We start from the raw sequence: 25,153 nt of genomic DNA on the forward strand, positions 1-25,153 counted from the left end.
AAAGTAATGTGAAGAATAAAAATTTATCAAATTAATAAATTTAAAAGAAATTTATTGGCTGGGAACTTAATGTTTCAAAGATTCTCCATGTTTTGTATTTAATATCTACTTTTAAGTGTTATCCTCTACAGGCTTACTAATCTATCACAAATATATTCTAAAGTATTTCATAAAAAATAACAAAATATTGTCTCTTACAATAAATTTCGATAGTAGATCTACTCTCATCTGTGTATAACAATCTCTTTCCTGAGATAAATATTATAATTTTGGAATCATCTACAGTTTTATTAAGATATATATATATATATATACATATATATGATATATATAAGATATATATATATATATGCTTGACAGTGTTCTGTGAAATATGGTGGATTTATATAATAAATGGCATGCCATTTTAAGTGTTTTTAAAATTTATTTATTCTTCTCTCATACCTTATATCCTGACCCCAGTTTCCCTTCCCTCCAGTTTTCCAATTCACCCCCCCCCCCCTGCTTGTCCACTCTCCCTGATCTACTATGATTTCATTTTCATTCAAAAATGAGCAAGACTCCTAGGGATGTCTACTGAACATGACATGACAGGTTATAATAAGACTATGAACAAATCAATATATCAATGCTGGGTGAGACAACCCAGCAATATAAAAAAAAGTTATAAGATCAGCCAAAAGAATCAGACCCCCCCCCCCCATTTACACTGTTAGGTGTCTCATAAGAACACTAAGCTACACAGCCATAACAGATGTAGAGGACCTAACTCATATCCATCCATGCACCACACCCTGTGTTTGCTGTTTCAGTCTTTGTATGCCTCTAAGATTCCTTCTTAGTTGATTCTGTAGGTCATGCTCTCCTGGTGTCCTGGACCTCTCTGTCTCTTACACTCCTTTTTATTCTCTTCTGAGGGGTTCCCTGAGCTCTGCCTAATGTTTGGTTGTGGGTCTTTGTTCACATCAGTTGCTAAATGAAGCTGCCCTGATTTCTATGATAATGAATTGAGTAGGCATGAATTGATGGATACAGCAGGATATCATTAGGAATAATTTCAGTTACTTTATTTGCCAGTTGCATTGGTTCTATTATCAGTATCTGGATATCCAGATTCCAGTTCATGGTCATCCAGACAGTGTCAGGTATAAGAATCCTCTAGTGACATGGGACTCAAGTTGAACCTGCCATTGGTTAGCAACTCCCACAAGTGCTGCAGCACCATTACTGGAACTCATATTGCAGGAAGGACAAATTGTAGCCTAAAGGTTTTGTGGCTGGACTGATGCAGCATTTCAAGCACCAGAAGCCTCATCTAGTTACAAAGAAGGCTGGTTAAGGTCCCATATCTCTTATGACAAGGAGTCTTCTCAAGGATAGCCTTCATAGATTCCAGAGAATTTATACCTCACTAGATTTCCACATTGCACCCCAAATGTTTCCCACTTCCAGGCATCTTTCCCAGTACTCTCTCTATATAAATATGCTCTGCCTGGTCACTCCTGTTCTCTTGCAAAATCGGCTGTATTTTTGCTTTCAAGAGAGATTTCTGCATTATAAGATCATTTTTGAAAAAAAATAATGAATTGAAATAGCATGCCTTTGAAATGTCCAATAGTATATATTATAATAGGGTGGTCTGAAATAATTAAAATGGCCATACAAAAAGTTTTACAAGTCATTGGAAGGGATGGAACAGTAGGTAAGTGCAGTAGTTGGTCTACTAGAAGACTCAGTTTCAATTCCTAGCACCTAAAAAGCAATGAAATCCTTCTCTAACTCCAATTCCAGGTAGTATTATATACACTTCTAGCTCCGTGGTGGACAGACATACATCCAGGCAACACTCAGAGGTAAAATAAAATTTTAAAAGCAATTAGAAGGTTTTTGAAACCCAAACTTGTTAGAAGTTATAGAGAATATTAAAAGTTTTTAGTAATTAGGAAGGGTTAAAAATCTATTGTTAATCCTATACTTGAAAGAAAGATGAGAAGAAACCACAAACTAGGCAAGAAAATTTTAGTTAAACGTAGAAATCCAAACCCCAACTTTTTTTTCTTTCCATGGTTAATTTTGTTATTAAAAATTTCCATCTCCAACAGTCTGCAGGAGGATCCATCGTTCTTTGGGTCTGCAGGAGGATCCATCATTCTTTGGGGACACCAAACACCTCCGCGCTCCTTTTGAAGGAAGAGATGGGCAGGCGCCAATGCAGGAGCTCCTCCAACAACATGAAAGGCAACATGACATCACCACAAGCCAGACATCCCGAAACAACAAGAATTGAACACCCTACCCCAGAAGATATAGAAGAAACCGACATTAAACAGTACTTTATAAAAATAATAGAGGACCTTAAACAGGAGGTAAAAAACTGCCATAAAGAAATGGAGATGACAAACAAAAAGGTAGACGAAATAAATAAATCTCTCAAAGATACCCAAGAAAAACAAGAAAAACAAGAAAAAGCAATCAAACAGGTAAGGGAAACAGTACAAGACCTGATAAATGAAATGGAGGTATTGAAGAAAACACAATCTGAGGGACGACTGGAAATGGAAACTCTGAGTAAACGAACAGAAACTTCAGAGACAAGTATTTCCAACCGAATACAAGAGATGGAAGAAAGAATCTCGGACTCTGAAGATACTATAGAGGAAATAAACTCACAGATTAAAGAACTAAACAAATCTAACAAATTCTTAACACAAAACATTCAGGAAATCTGGGACACCATGAAAAGACCAAACCTAAGAATAATTGGGGTAGAAGAAGGAGAAGAATTACAACTCAAAGGCCCAGAAAACATATTCAACAAAATTATAGAAGAAAACTTCCCCAACCTAAAGAAGGATGTTCCTATGAAGGTACAAGAAGCCTACAGAACACCAAATAGACTGGATCAAAAGAAAGCATCCCCACGCCATATAATAATCAAAACACAAAACATACAGAATAAAGAACAGATATTAAGAGCTGCAAAGGAAAAAGGTCAAGTAACATATAAAGGGAAACCTATCAGAATTACACCTGATTTCTCAATGGAAACCATGAAAGCCAGAAGAGCTTGGATAGATGTGCTACAGACACTTAGGGAACATGGATGCAAGCCTAGACTATTATACCCAGCAAAGCTTGCATTCACCATTGATGGAGAAAACAAGATATTCCAGGACAAAAACAGATTTAAACAATACGCAGCCACAAATCCAGCCTTGCAGAAAGTAATAGAAGGAAAATCACAAACCAAGGAGTCCAACAACGCCGACAATAACTCAGGCATCTAGCGACCCTTCACCAGCACAACTAGAAGAAGGGAAACACACAAACTCTACTACTAAAAATGACTGAAGTTAACAACCACTGGTCATTAATATCACTTAATATCAATGGACTCAATTCACCTATAAAAAGGCACAGGCTAAGAGACTGGATACGAAAACAGAATCCAACATTTTGCTGTTTACAAGAAACACACCTCAACCACAAAGACAGGCACCTACTCAGAGTAAAGGGTTGGGAAAAGGTTTATCAAGCAAATGGCCCTAAGAAACAAGCGGGTGTGGCCATACTAATTTCCAACAAAGTTGACTTCAAACTAAAATCAATCAGAAGAGATGGAAAGGGACACTTTATACTCATAACAGGAAAAATCCTTCAGAATGAAGTCTCAATCCTGAATATCTATGCCCCTAATATAAAAGCTCCCACTTATGTAAAAGAAACACTTCTAGAACTCAAGGCAGCCATCAAACCACACACACTAATAGTTGGAGACTTCAACACTCCTCTCTCACCAATGGACAGGTCAATCAGACAGAAACCTAACAGAGAATTGAAAGACTTAATGGAGGTAATGAACCAAATGGACTTAACAGACATCTATAGAACATTCCACCCAAATAGGAAAGAATATACCTTCTTCTCTGCGGCTCATGGAACCTTTTCGAAAATTGACCATATACTTGGCAACAAAGCAAACTTCCACAGTTACAAAAAAATATTAGTAACCACCTGTGTCTTATCGGATCACCATGGATTAAAATTAGAATTCAACAACAATGCTACCCCCAGAAGGCCCACAAACTCATGGAAACTGAACAGTCAACTACTGACCCACACCTGGGTCAAGGAAGAAATAAAGAAAGAAATTAAAGTCTTTCTTGAATTTAATGAAAACAAAGACACAACATACTCAAACCTATGGGACACAATGAAAGCAGTGCTAAGAGGAAAGTTCATAGCACTAAGTGCCCACTTAAAGAAAACGGAGAAAGCACTCATTGGTGACTTAACAGCACACCTGAAAGCTCTGGAAAAAAAAGAAGCAGACTCACCTAGGAGAAGTAGAAGACTGGAAATAATCAAACTGAGGGCAGAAATCAACAAAATAGAAACACAGAAAACAATCCAAAGAATCAATGAAACAAGAAGCTGGTTCTTGGAGAAAATCAACAAGATTGACAAACCCTTAGCCAAACTAATCAAACGGCAGAGGGAGAACACGCAAATTAACAAGATCAGAAATGAAAAGGGGGACATAACCACAGACACAGAGGAAATTCAGAAAATCATTAGATCTTACTACAAAAGCCTGTATGCCACAAAATTGGAAAATGTAAAAGAAATGGACAGTTTTTTAGATAAATACCATATACCAAAGTTAAACCAGGACCAGGTAAATGCTCTAAATCGTCCTGTTAGTCGCGAAGAATTAGAAACTGTTATCAGAAACCTCCCTACCAAAAAGAGCCCAGGACCAGATGGTTTCAATGCGGAATTCTACCAGAACTTCCAAGAAGACCTAATACCTATACTCCTTAAGGTATTTCATAATATAGAAACACAAGAGTCACTGCCAAATTCCTTCTATGAAGCTACAGTTACCCTGATACCTAAACCACACAAAGACTCAACCAAGAAAGAGAATTACAGGCCAATCTCACTCATGAACATGGACGCAAAAATTCTCAATAAAATACTGGCAAACCGAATCCAAGAACACATTAGAAAAATTATCCATTACGATCAAGTAGGCTTCATCCCAGAGATGCAGGGCTGGTTCAACATACGAAAATCTATTAATGTAATCCATCATATAAACAAACTGAAGGAAAAAAACCATATGGTCATCTCATTAGATGCTGAAAAAGCATTTGACAAAATTCAGCACCCTTTTATGATAAAGGTCTTGGAGAGATTAGGGATACAAGGGTCATTCCTAAATATAATAAAAGCTATTTACAGCAAGCCGACAGCTAACATCAAATTAAACGGAGAGAAACTCAAGGCTATCCCACTAAATTCAGGAACACGACAAGGCTGTCCACTCTCTCCTTATCTCTTCAATATAGTGCTTGAAGTTCTAGCAATAGCAATAAGACAACATAAGGGAATCAAGGGGATTCAATTTGGAAAGGAAGAAGTTAAACTTTCATTATTTGCAGATGATATGATAGTATACATAAGCGACCCCAAAAACTCCACCAAAGAACTCCTACAGCTGATAAACTCCTTCAGTAACGTGGCAGGATACAAGATCAACTCCAAAAAATCAGTCGCCCTCCTATACACAAAGGATAAGGAAGCAGAGAGGGAAATCAGAGAAGTATCACCTTTCACAATAGCCACAAATAGCATAAGATATCTGGGAGTATCGCTAACCAAGGAAGTGAAGGATTTATTTGACAAGAACTTTAAGTCTTTGAAGAAAGAAATTGAAGAGGATACCAGAAAATGGAAGGATCTCCCCTGCTCGTGGATTGGGAGGATCAACATAGTAAAAATGGCAATTCTACCAAAAGCAATCTATAGATTCAATGCAATCCCAATCAAGGTCCCATTAAAATTCTTCACAGAGATTGAGAGGACAATAATCAACTTTATATGGAAAAACAAGAAACCCAGGATAGCCAAAAAAATCTTATACAATAAAGGTACTTCTGGAGGCATTACCATCCCTGACTTCAAACTCTACTACAGAGCTACAGTATTGAAAACGGCTTGGTATTGGCATAAGAACAGAGAAGTTGACCAATGGAATCGTATAGAAGACCCGGATCTTAAACCACAAACCTATGAACACCTGATTTTTGATAAAGGAGCCAAAAGTACACAATGGAAAAAAGAGGGCATCTTCAACAAATGGTGCTGGCATAACTGGATGTCAACCTGTAGAAGAATGAAAGTAGATCCATATCTATCACCATGCACAAAACTCAAGTCCAAATGGATTAAAGACCTCAATATTAATTTGAACACATTGAGATTGATAGAGGAGAAAGTGGGAAGTACTCTACAACAAATGGGCACAGGGAACCGTTTCCTATGCATAACCCCAGCTGCACAGACTTTAAGGGCAACATTGAATAAATGGGACCTCCTGAAGTTGAGCAGCTTCTGTAAAGCAAAGGACATTGTCACTAAAACACAAAGGCAGCCTACTGACTGGGAAAAGATCTTCACCAACCCTGCAACTGACAAAGGTCTGATCTCTAAAATATATAAGGAACTCAAGAGACTAGACGGTAAAATGCCAATTAACCCAATTAAAAAATGGGGCGATGAACTGAACAGAGAATTCTCAACAGAAGAAGTTCGAATGGCCAAAAGACACTTAAGGTCATGCTCAACCTCCCTAGCTATCAGGGAAATGCAAATCAAAACAACTTTGAGATATCATCTTACACCTGTCAGATTGGCTAAAATCCAAAACACCAATAATAACCTTTGCTGGAGAGGTTGTGGGGTAAGGGGCACACTCATCCATTGCTGGTGGGAATGCAAACTTGTGCAACCACTTTGGAAAGCAGTGTGGCGGTTTCTCAGGAAATTCGGGATCAACCTACCCCAGGACCCAGCAATTCCACTATTGGGAATCTACCCAAGAGATGCCCAATCATACAACAAAAGCATATGCTCATCTATGTTCATAGCAGCATTATTTGTAATAGCCAGATCCTGGAGACAGCCTAGATGCCCTTCAGTGGAAGAATGGATGAAGAAACTGTGGAATATATACATGCTAGAATACTACTCAGCGGTAAAAAACAATGACATCTTGAATTTTGCAGGCAAATGGATGGAAATAGAAAACACTATTCTGAGTGAGGTAACCCAGACCCATAAAGATGAACATGGGATGTACTCACTCATATTCGGTTTCTAGCCATGATTAAAGGACATCGAGCCTATAAGTTTGGGATCCTTGAGAAGATAATAAGAAGGTGAACTCCCAAAAAAGATATAGTAATCCTCCTGGATATTGGAAGTAGACACGATCGCCAGGCAAAATTGGGAACTTGAGGGTTGGGCAAGACTGGGCCAAGGGAAGATGGGGAGAGAAAAGTGTGAAGGGGAGAGCGGGGGGAGCTCGGAGGAATGGGGTGCTTGGGATATAGGAAGGGTGGATATGAGAGCAGGGAAGCATATATCTGAATTTAAGGAGCTACCTGAGGGTTGTCAAGAGACTTGACCCTAGAGGGGTTCCCAGGTTTCCAGGGAGACGCCCCCAGTTAGTTCCTTGGGCAGCTGAGGAGAGGGAGCCTGAAAAGGCCAGTTCCTATAGCCATACTGATGAATTTCTTGCATATCACCATAGAACCTCCACCTGACGATAGATGAAGAAAATGACAGAGCCCCACCTTGGAGCACCGGACTGAGCTCCCAAGGTCCTGATGAGGAGCAGAAGGAGAGAGAACATGAGAAAGAAAGTCAGGACCGTGAGGGAACCTCCAGCTGGCGACAGATGGGGAAGGTGACTGAGCCCCACATTGGAGCACTGGACTGAGCTCCCAAGGTCCCGATGAGGAGCAGAAGGAGCGAGAACATGAGGGAGAAAGTCAGGAACGAGAGGGGTGCGTTCACTCATGGAGACGGTGGGACAGAACTAATGGGAGATCACCAACTCCAGTTGGAATGGGACTGATGGATCATGCGACCAAACCCGTCTCTCTGAGTGTGGCCAACAGCGGGGGCTGACTGAGAAGCAAAGGACAATGGCTCTGGGCTCTGATTGTTCTTCATGGACGGGCTCTGTGGGAGCCTTCTCAGCTTGGTCGATCACCTTCCTGGACCTGGGGGGAGTTGGGAGGACCTTGGTCTTAGCATAGAGTGGGGAACCCTGATGGCTCCTTGGCCTTGAGAGGGAGGGAGGGGAGGTATGGGTGGAGGGGAGGGGAGGGAAGGGGGAGAAGGAGGGGAGAGAAAGGGAAGAAGGAGGGGAGGGAGGGGGGAGGAGGAGGGAAGGAGATGGAAATTTTTAAATATAAAAAAAAATAAACCATGAGGAAAAAAAAAAAAAAAAAAAAAAAAAAAATTTCCATCTCCTTTCCTCCTCCTCCCCCTTCCCTCTCCTCCCCTCCACCCATACCCCCACTCCTTCCCTCTCCAGGCCAAGGAGCCACCAGGGTTCCCTACTCTATGTTAAGACCAAGGTCTTCCCAACTCCCCCCAGGTCCAGGAAGGTGAGCAACCAAGCTGACAAGGCTCACACAGAGCCCGTCTATGCCGTAGAATCCAAGCCCATTGCCATTGTCCTTGGTTTCTCAGTCAGCCTCCACCGTCGGCCACATTCAGAAAGTCCAGTTTGGTCGCATGTTCCATCAGTCCCATTCCAACTGGAGTTGGTGATCTCCCATTAGTTCTGTCCCACCGTCCCCATGGGTGAACGCACACTTCACGGTCCTGACTTTCTCATGTTCTCCCTCCTTCTGCTCTTCATCAGGACCTTGGTAGCTCAGTCCTGTGCTCCAATGTAGGGCTCAGTCATTTTCTTCATCCATCGCCAGGTAGACGTTCTATGGTGATATGCAACTTCTTGATATCTAGAAAATCCAAAGACATCAGCAACTGTCACTTGGTTTCAACTGTATTGCCCTATAACTGTTTGCTACTTTCTGAAGCTATCTAAATACTAGAGCTATGAACGTGTTCTAGAGTTCTACACGAATGGAAAATATGAGAAAGATGTAGTCAGACTTTCCCTTGGGTCACCAGTTCACAAATAACTATACAGTGACTTATTAATTACAAAAATTTGGCCTTAGTTAATGCTTTTTTCAAACTAGCTCTTTTAACTTAATTAATCTGTTTCTTGTAAGCTTATGTTGTATTATGTGTCTAGCTTACGTTTCCTCTCCTGGTATGATTGATTTGTTCCATTGGCATCTGCTGTGCACCTCAATTATCTCTTCTTCCTCTCTCATCCCTAAGTCTCACCTGTCTCTCTTGCTTTGCTATTGGCCATTCAGCTTTCATTACACCAATCACAGCAGCACATCATCCATCAGGGTACAAATATTTCAAGAACTAGAACTTTACATTAAATTTTTAAATAAGTTGCAAATGTACAATACCTTTAAAAAGACTAGAAACATATATACCATATGGAAAGACAAAAATAATCTTAAGTTTGTATCCATACAAAAAATGAGACTAGTGGTTGCTTTTTACTCTAAAATCAGATTTAATAATTTACCCTCTTATTTTATCATTCCCATATCCTCCTTTTTATTTTCAGAAAGACATCCTTGAGTCTAACCTCCCTTACTTAGTTTCCTCCTTTACCATGATGAGTAGCCACTTCCAACCAATACCCTAAATGATAACAAATATCCATACCCCGTGGAACAACAATAACAGTAACAACAACAAAAAAAAATCACCCAACCCATCTCTTGGGACTGTGGGCATAGTATTCTTAAAATTTTGTTGTTTGCAGTTGATGTCATCTTTAGGAGATCATGAGAAAACTGGGATAATGATCAAGTTATTGGAGAGGTAGGTGTGTTATTTCTTGTCCAGTGTCTGTGTAATGGGAAAGTGTAGGATGTAGCTGAAGCCCTGGATGGAGTACTGTGTGAGGCTGGGACATCTCAGCTACTTACTTTGAAGTTGTATGGATGTAGAATTTTGAGAAAACTGCAAAAGAGGCATTGGAAGTGGCTGGATCACCTGAGTTGCTTGTCTTCATTAATGTTTGGCATTTTTGTCTTTCTGAAAACATAAAAACTGTTAAAAAGTAACATATATATCTACATTAATACAAGTATGGAATGTGTGGTATATACAAGTCAGCTAAAATGTTTTTTTTCCTGTTTGAGCATGTAAAAGGCATCTTCCTAATTCATAGGTCCATTTGGACTGCATTACCAAAACTCTATCAGTGCCATGTGAAATGATGGTATAAATAAAAAGTCATGAGGACTTGGTGGTCTCCCATTAGTTGTGAACTAATGGGAGACCACCAAGTCCACTTGGAATGGGACTGATGGAACATGCGACCAAATCGGACTCTCTGAGGGTGGCTGATGGTGGAGGCTGACCGAGGAGCCAAGGACAATGGCGATGGGCTTGGTCTCTACGACATGGACGGGCTCTGTGTGAGCCTTGTCAGTTCGGTTGCTCACCTTCCTGGACCTGGGGGTAGTTGGGAGGACCTTGGTCTCAACATAGTGTAGAGAACCCTGATGGCTGTTTGGCCTCAAGAGGAAGGGAGTGGGGGTGTGGGTGGAGGGGAGGGAAGGGGGAGGAGGAGGGGAGGAGATGGCAATTTTTAATAAAAAATAAATAAACTGGAAAAAAAAAGTCATGAGGACTCTGTAGCCAACAGGATTTATCATGATTCATCTGGTCTCAGAGCTATTCCCATTTAGAGGGATTAGCATATATGTCACCAGTCTTGTAGTCTTCCTTGGCTTCATTTTTATGTCTCTTGTCAAGATTTTCAGGAGGTTTCCCCCAACCAAATCTAATCTTTTTTTAATTTGGAAGAGAGCCATAACATCTTGTTTTCTGTGGAAACAAAGGCATAAACTTCATCTCAATGTACCATATTTTCTGACTTCCATTTTGAAGGTAAGACATTTTTAAAAGTTATGGGCTGTTTTAATTTAGCAGTTCCCATAATTCAGTGTCTCTCACCAGGTATTGGCTTTTCTTCATTAGCATTTAAAAATTTACAGTCAACAAAGTACCATATAGGATCCAGACACCCTGTATATGTCCCTTCTTTACATGGCTTGTGTGTTTTATATTACTTTACTCTTTCTTTAGAGACTTCACTTTGTTAGTTTTAAACTATTTATCTTGGCTATATCACTGTCTAGACCCATTGTTTTTTAACCACATCTGCTTTATAGTTTTCTAGCACTGCACCACTTTACCACACAGCTGCAGCATTTTCTGACCCCAGGACAAACCTTAAATGGCCAAGCCAGATAGTGTATTTAACTTAGGGGTTTTGTTAGCGAAGAAATGAACAAGAGGTCTTGTTACAACATTGGACTCTGTATGGAACCTGCCTAGGAGATCATTTTCTCAGACCCTATGTGGATAGTTGAGACTCACTATTGAACACCAGAAAGTCCCTTAAGTTACGAGGGTTACCTGAAAACCTCCAACATTTTAAATGTGAAAGCAGTCGCCATTGGTTTTGTTACTTATGAAAAAGCTTTTTTTTAGGATGTAAGTTTTTTATTTTATTGATTTTTAATTCATCTCTATATTTTTCTCTGCTCCCTTTCCTGCCTCTCCCCCCCCCCCCCTTCAGCCCTACTCCAAGGTCCCCATGCTCCCAATTTACTCAGGAGATTTTGGTTTTTTTCTACTTCCCGTGTAGATTAGTTCTATGTATGTCTCTCTTAGTGTCCTCATTGTTGTCTAAATTCTCTGGGATTGTGGTTTGTAGGCTGGTTTTCTTTGCTTTATGATTAAATACAACTTATGAGTGAGTACATGTTATAATTGTCTTTCTGTTTCTGGGTTACCTCACTTAAATGATGTTTTCTACTTCATCCATTTTCCTGCAAATTTCAAGATGTCATTATTTTTTTCTGCTGTGTAGTACTTCACTGTGCAAATGTTCCACATTTTCTTTATTCATTCTTCGTTCAAGGGGCATTTAGGGTGTTACCATGTTCTGGCTATGACAAACAATGCTGCTATGAACATAGGTGAGCACATATCCTTGTGGCACAGTTGAGCATACTTTGGATATGTACCCAAAAGCAGCATTTCTGGGTCTTGAGGAAAGTTGTTTTCTAAAGAATCCTGTACAATTAAAGAACTTCTGGAGGCATCACAATCCCTGAGTTCAAACTCTACTACAGAGCTACAGTACTGAAAACAACCTGGGATTGGCATAAAAACAGACAGGAAGTGCAATGGAACTGAATAGAAGACCAGGATATTAATCCACACACCTTCAAAGACATAATTTTGACAAAGAAGCAAAAATATCAAATGGAAAAAAAGAAAGCATATTTAACAAATGGTGGTAGCATAACAGGATATCAACATGTAGAAGAATGAAAATAGACCCATGTCTATTACCATGCACAAAACTCAAGTACAAACTGATCAAAGACCTCAACATAAAACCAAGCCACATGAGCCTTATAGAAGAGAAAGTGGGAAGTACATTTGAATGCTTTGGCACAGGAGACGACTTCCTAAATATAACCCCAGCAGCACAGACACTGACAGAATAAATAAATAAATGGGACCTCCTGTAACTGAAAAGCTTCTGTAAAGCAAAGGACATGGTCAACAAGACAAAATGACAGCCTACAGAATGGGAAATGATCTTCACTAACCCCACATCAGACAGAGGCCTGTTCTCCAAAATATACAAAAAATTCAATAAAGTGATCATAAAAAGAACAAATAATCCAATAAAAAATGGAGTACACACCTAAACAGAGAACTCTCAACAGAGGAATCTATAATGACTGAAAGATAATTAAAGAAATGTGCAACATCCTTAGTCATCAGAGAAATATAAATAAAAAAATACTCTGAGATTCCATCTTACACCTATAAGAATGATCAAAATCAAAAACTTATGCTGCAGAGGTTGTGGGGTAAAGTAAACACTTCTGTATTGCTGGTGGGAATGCAAGCTGATATAGCCCCATTGGATCTCAGTGTGGTGATTTCTCAGAAAATGAACAAGCTTTTAAACTTTAGTCCAAAGCAGTATACTTTTTCTAAATGTTTCAGAGGCAACTTCAGATGCAAATCTTCAAAATCATTATTTGTTTGTGTTTATGATAATGTGATGTAGGATTCCTCTCTGTATCCTGTGAATACCATTGATTAATAAAGAAACTATTTTAGGCCTGCAGAGGGAATAGAGGTAGGCAGGGAAAACTGAACTGAATGCTGACAGAAAGTAGAAGTCAGAGTGAGAAGCCATGTAACTCCGTAGGAGAGAGATCCTGAAACTTTAGCTGGTAAGCTACAGCCATGGGGGTATACACAGAATAATAGAAATGGGTTAAATTAATATGTAAGAGTTTTCCAATAAGAAGTTAGAGCTACTGAGCCAATCAGTGATTTAATTAATACAGTTTCTGGGTGATTATTTTGGGTCTGAGCTAACAGGCAGCCAGGAAACAAAGAAGTAGTGTACTTACATTAATGTACTTGTGAGGTTATATGTTACATCATTACACAGAAGTGGGAATATTTTTAAAATTTGCAAAAGTAATTTAATTTCCCATTGTAAAAGATATATAAAAAATTCTTAACCATATTCAGAGCAGTAACTTTATCACATTTGTCTATTTTCATATTTTCCCCTGTTTTTTCTAGAATTTATTATATCTGAGAAACTGGGTTTTTTTTTTTAGAAACTTCAAAGTAGAGTGACATATGAAAAAGTTATAGACTTATCAGATACATTGAGTTTACTATAACGAGGCTTTGCAAGGAAGACCCTTCTCTATTTATACAGTCTTTTCTTATGATCTCAAGTGCATTTGAGTTTGTAATTTCACTTTAAGTATACTGGCATGCATTTTAAAATACTAGGACATAGATAAGAACTACAGAGCATGCCCATAAGTAATAATATAAAAATAAGCATAACTAAGGAAAAAATGACTAAATTTGTAAAAATTAACAAAATAATTTTTAGTAAATTATTATTTTGAGGGAAAAATCACAGTAACCATTAGTAAGCATTTCATACACATCAGAAAAGAAAGATAGCTAGTGATTTATTCAAGATCCTGAAAAAAATACTATTATGAAATGTTGAAAAGAAAATAAATTGTTGTGTATGGTGATACGTGTCTATCATCAGAGAAATTTTGATTTGAAAAGAATAAGATCAAGTGTTCAAGTCTAGCTGTATTTGAAGCCAGGATTGACTATAACAGATCTTTTCTTAGAAAGAAAAAAATAGATGACACAAACCTAAGAAAGGAATGAAATTAAAAAATATAATCTCAAGTGTTAAACTTCAAAATATAGAAACCATAAAATATTAAAGGGATTTAATAGGTCTGTGAGATACACAGATTAAAAAATAAATTCAAATGAAGATAAAAATATTGAAATGCATATTTAATCAAAAAATTAAATCAGTGTTCCCTAGTCTTTCCAGTAGTGGCTTCTTCCAGAGGTTTATACAGACATGTTTTACTAACTCCAAATTTAGATAAAGTAGGATTAATCAAGTTTCAATACATTTGAGGAGAAAGAAACTTGAATTGAAGAATTAAAAGAGAAAAATAAGGTAAATTAAAACAGGAAATTTAAGGTCTATCTTAATCACTAATAAAGACATACAATTCTTAATAGTTCCTTAAGCTGTATCCTTCAACGTATATTAGAATAAAACATAATGATTAAATTTTATACTGTTTGAGACGTGGAAAGTTAATTTGACATTGGAAAAATTAATCAAATATAACCAGATGAAAGAACAGAGGATAAAAACTGAAATAGTCTTCTGGAATAGATACAATAAAAGCATTTGTAAAATGAAACAGTCATTCATGTATTTTTAAAAGGTAGGAACCTGGAGGAACTTTCAAAAAGTGAAAGAAAGTTTCTCTAAATCTCAGAGAAAACTTATGATAAAATACAGGAATCTATTCCTTTCAAGTTCTATTTAAAAGTGAAATGTGCTTCAAGTTTTATTTCATAGAGTATTTTACTTTAATAACCAAGATGTTCAGTACAGCAAGCAAAGAAAATAGCACAAAACTTTGGAAGGAAAAATAAGACATTCAGGAGCCACAGATTATACTTTTATACAGAAAAATAACAAAATGAGGAACCAGTAAAATCTTTAACATACATGCATAAGGTGACTAGGATGCTAAAACCAAAGGTTTCTATGCAAATTTAGCTATGTGACATTTAGCAATAAAGTGTTTAAGAAATAGTGTTTACATGTGTGCATATGTTTGTGTGTTGTTTGGAATTAAATGCAGTACATTGCAAATTCAAGGTCAATCTTGTTATATGTATATTTCTGCCTTTGATTAAGGTATTGTGATTGTATAGTTCATTTAATATGTGTAATGTATAATTAAGAAATAGAGGTTAAAAGATAATCATCTATAATAGTCAAGCTTGTAATCATGTTAGATTTTCTAGGTGTATAGAGATGAATTTCAATTAGGTAGGTACTCTTCAAATCTTTCAGAGACCTTAAGAATATGGCATTTAAAATGTTTAAAAACTTAAAACTTTTCATGATAGTGAGACACATCTGCTCCTGTCAGTACCAAACCACTTCAAGAGGATGATGCACATTGAAGAGTCTCCTTATGGAGTTGATCATTTGGCAAGAAATTGCTCTTGCCTAGACTGCTTGATGAACTGGACATGCAGGACGTGCAGGGAAATGACTGCTAAACCTGCCTAAAGGTGGGATGATCCTTCTGGTTTCCTGCATTATGAAAGAGTCTTCTAGACATTCTGCAGGACACAGAAAAATGTGCAGACAAACTACCAGTATAGGAAGAACTGTTTTTGAAATGTCCTGCTTCATAGAAAAGTTTGCTGGATACTATGGACAAGTAGGCTAAAGATGAATGGCCTAAGGGTACAGAAGACCTTCCTCCAACAATTTTCTTATAATTTAAAGCATGGATATAATGGAATTTAGTCAGCATTACTCCTCTTATCTTTTCATTCTTCTCCTAGTCCAAGGAAACACCTTTTTCTTCGCAAGTGTTTTTTGTTAAACTGTTTTGAACTTTGCGATGCACTGAATTTATTTATGCTCCATGCATGAGAGCAAGAGTGTCTTTGGAAATAATTTTGAATGTTTTTCTGAATTTTATGCATGAGCACTGTATCTATGTCACTCTGTTCATGTCTCTCTAAAGTTTTCAATCTCTTCTTTAAATATTATTGTTGTACGTAGATATGAACGTATATTTATTTGTGTATAAAAGTATATGTATGTAAATGAACACACTTAAAACATACACATACACATATATTGCACACACATATTTATATATTGAGTCCATTTAGCTTTGATCATGTGGATTTTTGCAGGGCTCACCTCAAAGAATTAGAAAATCTTCAAAGAAACTCAAAATGAACTAATTCTCCTTCTCTGAGGAGGTATTGGCTCATGTTATGATTAGACCTTATAGAAATCCCTCCTGTCTACAGTGGCAGGCCAACTGATATTACATCATCAAGCTATTCTTTTTTAGGCAACTTACTGTTGACGTGTCATGGGTACATTCTCCCTGTCATGTCTAGGAGAAATTGTCTTATAGCAGAAGTCCCAGACCTCTGCCTCCTACAGTCTTTCCACTGCTCTCTTCCATGGTTTGTTCTGAGTTTCAGATGTAAGAATTTACATCACAGGCATTATCAGTTGGAAATGGAAGGGGTTATTCACTGGACTAATATAAAACAGTAGTTATAACCATGAATAAATATGTCCTCTCCTCTACCAGAAAACCTTAACTGCCAATAGCATCTTATAGAGGATAAAGAGCCTCCTCCTCAAACATAATGAAATCTTGGTACAGATAACCAACTTTCTGTTATGATGGTGTTGTCACCATAGCAATTCAGATGATAGCATTTTAAAGTTTTCCTCCTCAGTCATTCTGTCCTCATTTTCTCTTAAAATTTGGAGTGGGTTGTATAGATGTACCATTTGGGGTTTACTGTTAAACAGTCATTTATTTTCAGCTATTTGAATAGTTATGTGTCTGTATTAACCACAAAGCACCATAAAGAAAATTTTCTCTAACCAAGGCTAAGGGTAGCACTAATGTTTGGTTATAAATACAAATATTTAGAAGGCAGTTTAATGTCATGTCCATTTACTAAACAGTACTATGGGTTGCCCATCCATGGCCTGTTGATCAAGTTTACAGTTTAATGAATGAGTTTGCCTACCATTGAATTAGATTCAAACACAAAAAGAAGGCAAATGGCTACTCGTAATCATTACCAGTGGATGCATCTTGGTATTGTAGTTGAGGGAGTTCTCAGATGGATGATATCACTCTCTCCTCCCTGGCTTTAATATCTTTAATAAATACACTTTTGTCATATAATCAGGTATATTCCATTAAAATATGAATAAAGGCAGGGTAGTGGTGCTGTAGGCATTTAATCACACAGTATGTGAGAGGCAGAGATACGTGAATCTCTGTGAGATCAAGACCAGCCTGGTCTACAAAGCAGGTTCCAAGTCAGGCTTGAAAGCTATACAGAAAAAATCAGTCTTGAAAAAATGACTTTAACACAGTTACCTACTTCTATTTTAGGGGTTAGCCTTATGACTTATATTACTATGTCAGTAAACCCAGTGTATGAGAGACTACATCTTACTATTTCTTACATCTTACTATCAGTTGTTATGCTCCCTTTTGACACTATCATCATCAAAGAGGAAATTATTAACATGCTGATCTCCTGAAACAAGTAATCTATTGTTCACATAGAGCACTCTGGACCCAAGAGCAACAATGTAAACCAGAGAGAGGCTACAGACTCCAAATTTTAATTATCAGTATAATAAACAGCAGAGTTGGGGAGAACTCTTTAGCAACATTATTGTGGAACTTCTCACAAACTCAAATCACATTGGTCACGCATTCTGGAAAACTGATAGTACTTATTAAAAATAAAGACGCATTGTGCAAGTAAAGGTGTTCTGAAGGCACAGATTTTAATTCCACTTTATGAACCCAAAAACAAGCAAACAAAAATCGCAATGTTTAAGAATAGACACGTAGAACCGAAAATACCAAAGACAACAGTCATTTTTCTGGGCTGATCTGCAACTTTTCTTCCACTTAGGAATTTTCACACTGGCAGCTAGATGTTCTAGTCCTTCTCATGAAAGTCTATTGGTTTTACCTCCCTTTGATACAAAGGTGGAATGCTCACAGTCCAGACTGAACTGTTCAAAGTACAGTAATTGGACCTCCCTGCCTGCACAAAGGGAATGTGATGATGAGTCCTTGCATTTTGAGATCTTCATGCATTATTTTGCTACTGTAATTGTTTCCTCTTAACACATATTCATAAATCTCCTAGAATGTATCTGTGTAAAAGAATATGTTTTCTGTATAATTTTTAATGAGACAGATATTGTACCTTTCTTTGCTAGAAAGAGACCTTTAAAATATAAATCTCTAAGGACTTTAAGGCAGGTAGAAACCTCTTTGGGTCTTTCAAATTTGAGATGAGACTTTGCTTAGGAAAATCTAAGTTCCGCAAAAAGGCACAAAAATATACCTTTTCTCCTGATGTCTGAGAGACTGAATAAACTTGGCACAGTGATTCAATTTTTCATAAGTAGATACCATTTTCTGAATTATTTTGAAACTATAAATTGCAGTGAGAAAAGTGCCTTTTGTTTTTTGTGCAGAAGGTAGCATGAGGTTTGCTCTGCTCTGTCCCATCTCTCTGCAGGAAATTGCCTCATTAACTTCTGTGACATTCCAGGAGCTAGTGGATCACCTCACGATGGTAGAAAATACATCCAATAGCCATTCTATTGCTTTACTTTGCATCCTCAGTGACTCCTGAAAGGGAATTTGTCCCTTTGAAATTGCTACATCCTTTTATTTTTCATGTTTAGTAATATAAAACCCTTTGAAAAGCCTGGAAGGGTTTATAAACCATGATAATTTGTAACAAACAAAAACATAAAAGAAAAATGTTGTGCAGCCCAGAGTAAATCCACATGAGATAGGAGCTTCACATCTCGTTTAGACTCTGGCAGCAAAGTAAGAGCACCGGAGTATCAACAAAGGGAAAATAAAAGCAGGGAAAACAGCCTCACAGACTGTTCCGAACATGAAATAAAGGCAGACAGATAAAGAAAGGCAAACAAAGAGGAAGAAGTTCTGGAATAAATAAAGGCAACTCATCCGCAAAATAACCGAAATAAAGCAAAAGGTAAATTGAATGATAAAGACAAGGTGGAGAGGATTTTTTTTTTCAAATTCACATTTAGTTGTCTCAAAAACATATGTACTATTTAAAAAAAAGTGGGAAAGGAAGCTTTAAAATGAGGGGAAAATCCAAGAACAAGTTCTGTCTCATAACTCTTTTAAAATTAAATTTGTTCAATAATTTCATACGTGTATCTAATTTATACTGATAACTCTCAGCACCCTTCCCCACTTATCTGTCCATATTCACAACAATCCCCTACACACAGAGACAGACACATGCACACATGTACAAAAGGGATTTTTTCTCTCTCTCTGCCTCTCTCTGTCTCTCTCTGTCTCTGTCTCTCTCTCTGTCTGTCTCTCTCTTTCATGCTTGTGTTTTTGTTTTGCCAGAGCCATTCCTGTGATCATGAAATTTGAGTTTTCTTATGGAACCCTGATGGATCAGTGATAGGTACACACCTGAAAACAAAGATACACCACTATCATCCCTGCTATTTCTAAGAATCTATCAATATTCAATAGTTCAGAAGTAAAGGTAGGGCTGCAAGAAATTGCCAACTTTTCATGACTGATTATTGATCAGGGCAACCTTGTTCAGGCCCAGTGCAGGTGAACACAGATGTGGGTTAAACATCTCAATGGTTTTATCCTGCATAGACATAGTCATTTAACAGCTCTTCCCCTTATTCCCTAGCTCACACATTTTAATGAAATCTTTTCTGCACAGAGACTTAGGTGTGTTATAAATGTCCTATTTAAGAGTTGACCCTAAATTGCCCTTAATTCTTCACTAAGGCTAGCTAGTACTTTGTATCTCAATCCTACAAAGAGTCTTTATGATTAAGGCTGAGATTATCTTTTGTCTTTGGGTTTATAAACCTAAATACAGTGAAAGCAGTTTGATGCTATGTGAACTTAGGTAAATATCAGTACTATGTTCATCCCTTGGGTCTGTGATGTCTCCAGACAAAAGTTGCTGGCCATCTAACCTATGTTGGAGGGAGTAAGGCCACTTGTTGGTTCCCATATGTCTGGCTATCTTAAACCTAAAATAATCACACATAAACTGTATTAATTAAATCACTGCTTAGCCCATTAGCTCTGCCTTCTTATTGGCAGACTTGTACATATTAATTTAACCCATCTCCATTAAACTGTATATGATCATGTGGCAGTGGCTTACAGGCAAAGTCTCAGTATGTCTGACTCTGCCTGCAGCTCCATGGCATCTCTCTGACTCTGCCCTTCTTTCTCCCAGCATTCACCTAGCTTTCCCTGCCTTCCTAAGTTCTGCCGTGCTTTAGGTTCAAAGCTGTTGCTTTGTTCATTAATGGTAATCACAGAACACAGAGGGAACTCTCACATCAGACCTATATAACTTTAGTCTTTCAAGATTCATCAACCACAGTTATTCTTTATTAATCATAAATACTTTGTTACTTTTAAGAAAAGGCACAGATGGAATCCAAGTTTAAAACCTCAGTAATCAGTATTCAGAAACAGAGGATTGCTGCAAATGTACACAGGTATGTCTTCATAGTAAGTTTCAGATTTGCTAAAATTGTGTAGCGAGATCCTATCTTGATAGTCTAAAAGATTGTCCATAATGAATAAAGTTCTGAAAATTGAGTTGAGTCTTTGAGATTTAAGGACCAAGCTGCTATAAGTAATCTTGTGTTGAGATGAGATAGGTCAAAGAATAAAAAGTTTGATATGAGTCTTAAAAATTATGCTTCCAAAATTGGGAGCATGGGGGTGAGGGGAGAAGGGGGGGCAGAAGTGGAGGAGGAAGGGTGATGGGGAGGAGGAAAGAACTTGAGGGAACCAGATAGTCGAGATGGGGAAAGGACAGAGACAAAGAGAAAGGAAAGAGATATTTTGATTGAGGGAGTCATTATGGAGCTAGCAAAAAACCTGGCACCAGAAAAGTTTCCTGGAATCCACAAGGATGACCCCAGCTAAGACCCTAAGTAGTAGTTGAAAGGGTACCCTGGTGTGGGAGGTCCTTCTGTCTATGTGTTGCTTTTATTGGTTAATGAATAAAGAAACTGTCTTGCCTGTTGATAGGGCAGAATTTAGGTAGGTGGGGAAAACTAAATGGCATGCTGAGAGAAAGGAGGAAGAGTCAGAAAGAAGCCATGTAATCTGCCAGAGACAGACACTGGGAACTTTAGCTGGTAAGCCACAGCCACGTGGTGATACACAGATTAATAGAATTTGGTTAAATTAATATGTAAGAGTTAGTCAATAAGAAGCTAGAGTTAATGGGCCAAGCAGTGATTTAAATATTATGGTTTCTGTATGATTATTTTGCATCTAAGCTAGTCAGGCAGCCAGGAACCAACAAGCAATCTTCCTACAGTTCCCACAACTGACCTAGACCTATAGTCAGATTGATGATTATCTTATATGTAAATAGAACCTTCATGCAGCAACTGATGAAAACAGGGGCAGAGATCCACAACAGAGCACTGGGTAAGCTCCAGAAGACCAGCTAAAGAGTGAAAGGTGTGAAAATATGAGCAAAGAGGTCAAGACCATGATGGGTACACCCACTAAAACAGCTTACCTGAGCTAATGGGAGCTTACCAACTCTGGTCAGACAGGAAAGGAAACAGCAAAGAACCAAGATAGATCTTCTGAATGTGGGAAACAGTTGTATGACTGGGGAAAACTGCAGAGCCAGTGGCATTGAAACCAGGATTTGTCCTTGCTGCTTGTATTGGCTTATTGAAACCCATTCTCTTTGGATGGATACCTTGTTCAGCCTGATAAGATACAGTGGTGAGGGCCTTGATCCTTCCTTGGAGCAATGTGCCTTACCCTCCCTAAGGAGTGGATGGGGTGTGAGGTAGGAGGGAAGGTGGAGGGAGTAGGAATTAGGGTTGATATGTAAAATGAAAAAAAAAACCATTTTGTTTTCTTTAAAAATATAAAATAAGAAAATTATGGTTCCCATTAATGTACACATTTTTAAAAAATAATTTGCTAAAAATAGTTATTTAATCAAGAACAGAAATGAACCATTTTTTTTCCAGGTCTGCTCTAGTCACAGGTCAACTTAAAGGGTCCAACTACATAAAGTTAAGACAGTATTTTTGTGGAGTGTGGGGCATTTTCAAAGAAATCCCTCTGATATTAAAATATTCTTTCAGAAATAAATTTATAAAAAGAAAAGTTGAGATTTCACTTTAAATTAAAATCTTGCGTGTGGGAAAAACTGGTCTCTACTGGGTCTCATTAAATAATAAGGCACAAAGATGTAACTTGTGGATTATTTATCCATATTTTTGCTAGGTTTAAACAAGATGAATAACTTAGGGTACAATTGCTGCCATTCAACCAACCTTTGTTTAAGTAGAAATAATGATGAAATGTATCACAAAACTTATTTCACAAGCATATTTTGTTACCTAAGATTGAAGGCTTTTTATTGCTCTGTTCATTCTTTGTCATTCATAAAGACACAAGAATCAACCTGGGTTAGAGTAATCAGACAAAAATACAAGTGAAACATACCCAAAGTATGTGAGGGTATGAATGTTCTCTGCCCTGGTAATAAAATGTCAATTCTTATAACAGAATTATATCTAGTTGTAGCATGTTAATGAAGAAATGCAGGAGAATTAGTTAAGTTAGTAGTTCATCCCATGTGTTGCCATAGTAGCATATGCCTTTTCAGTTATGTTCCTTTAGATAGATATCAAGTAAATTTATGAGAAAAATATTTTTATTTGTTATAAATTTTACTATAAGCATATACTAAATTTATTTATATATCTGTTATGTGCCCATACAAATATACATGCAAATGTAACATAAGGGGCCTGCTTGTTAAGGTTTCTGTCCTGCCTGGCACCCCACAGCTGGCAAGCCCCAAAGAAAATCACACAGAGATCTCCATAAGTTATAAAACCTGATTGGCCCTTTAGCTCAGGCTACTTATTAGCTCTTAAAGCTTATATTAACCCATTGTTCTTATCTATGCTAGCCACATGGTTCGGTACCTTTCTCAGCAGGGCAGCTCACATCTTGCTTCTTCAGAGTCTGGGAAGGAATAGGAGGAATCAACTTCCTCGTTCCCAGAATTCTACTGTTCCTATCACATCATTTCTACTTCCTGTCTGGTTTTCCTGCCTATACTTCCTGCCAGGCCAATCAGCATTTATTTAAAACATGATTGACAGAATACAGACAATTCTCCCACACCATGCAAATCTAGAGAGGATAAGGAATATGAGCACATTTTTTTGCCAAGTCATTTAATGTGGATGTTTTTTTAATGGGGGCAGTTGGAGGAAGAACTCAAAAAAAATATGTTTCTCTCTGTAGCCCCAGTTGGCCAGGAACTTGTCCTGTAGACCAGGCTGTCCTCAAACCCAGGGATTCTCCTGCCTCCCTGTCTCCTAGGTGCTGGGATTAAAGACTTACACAGCACTGCCAGGCTACTTCTTAGGATAAATTGTATTTTCAAATATATTGAAAATCTTAAATTCCTATTAGTGAAAAAAAACTAGGAAAAAAAAAAAAACAAATTGGTAGTCATTTATGCTGGCTAACAATACATGACTAATGTTTTGATATTTAAAGTATTACACAAAATTATTATATCTAATTGTAACAAAGACAATGTTTTTCTGCTTTTCTAATTATATTCCAGACAAATTTGCAAAAATAGCCAATGCGCAGAAATCACTGATTGGGAAGTTATCATCACAGTGTTGAGATAATAGTTTAGATTAAGAAAATTCCATTTTTTGGGGTATGAAGCATGTGCTGCTTATATTTTTTTCTCTCGGACTTAAAATATGAGTTAATAAAGTCTGTGAGTCTCAGATCATTTTTTTAACAAATATAGTGAAAGTAAGGTAAACTAGGAAGAGCTGACTGTCTGCTTGCTTACCAGAAGCTTAGCATGTTGGGAGAACATCTTGTATTATTTGGAGCATATCCATCATTAAACAGAAATGAGGAGACTTGCATACACAACTGTGCTCACACCAAATGGTTACAAGTATTAAAGACACTGTAACCATCTGGATTCAATATGGGACCCAGAATGTTGCCATTTATCAAAGTGTAATTCGCATACAATATTTTATATATGCAGTTCAGTGTTGATAAAAGCATGACTGTTTTCAATTTGTCAAAGTGGGTTTCAGTACCAGTATAATAGTTATAGGGTGGGGAGACTGATTACAATAGAGAAATCCACTAAATCATTTTGCATATACGTAGTAGTAGATACAAAGGCACATAGTGCTTACTGCCAAAGAGGCACTTAACGGTATTCAAAACAACCATGGTTGGTTGATTCGTGGAAACAAAGATAATAATTTGTGTTATGCAACACCATGTTCTATATTGAGTTTTGAATCTCTGAAAACTGATAACTTTTTATTTATCTTTCTCTTAATAATTGTCTATCACGAATCAATGCATAACAGATTTCCAATGATACATAAGCTCTTGGCAGTCATCTAAACACTTTCTATTCAACAGATTTTCAAAGCTAACCCTGAGAAGAATGTTGTACTCTTTAATTTTGGAACAAATATTAAAAATTTAAAAATATTCATTTTAATTCATATGACAATAAGAATATAATCAATATTCTACATATTTAGAAAAACATGTATGTCTACAAATTTCTTAAAAGGGATGTTTTCTAAATGATATTTGATTTAGTCTCACTGGGGGAGTCTCATACGCTAAGAACATGAATCTTCGATCATTTCTCTTTATAACTTTCTCAGAATATCTATATTTGTTATAACCTATAATGAAAATCTTTACAGTTAATTTCAGGTCCAGTCATTCTATTACAAATTAAATTATTCCAAGCATAGATATTCACATACTTACTAAATATTTTCTTTGGAACATGTGCGATGAAATATTACCTCCCAACACTTTCCGTCAGAACATTTCTTAACTGTAAGATCTTTTAGCAACTGGGAGCAAAA

This window comes from Arvicola amphibius, chromosome 1 (genome assembly GCF_903992535.2).
Source record: "Arvicola amphibius chromosome 1, mArvAmp1.2, whole genome shotgun sequence".
NCBI classification, from domain to species: Eukaryota; Metazoa; Chordata; class Mammalia; order Rodentia; family Cricetidae; genus Arvicola; species Arvicola amphibius.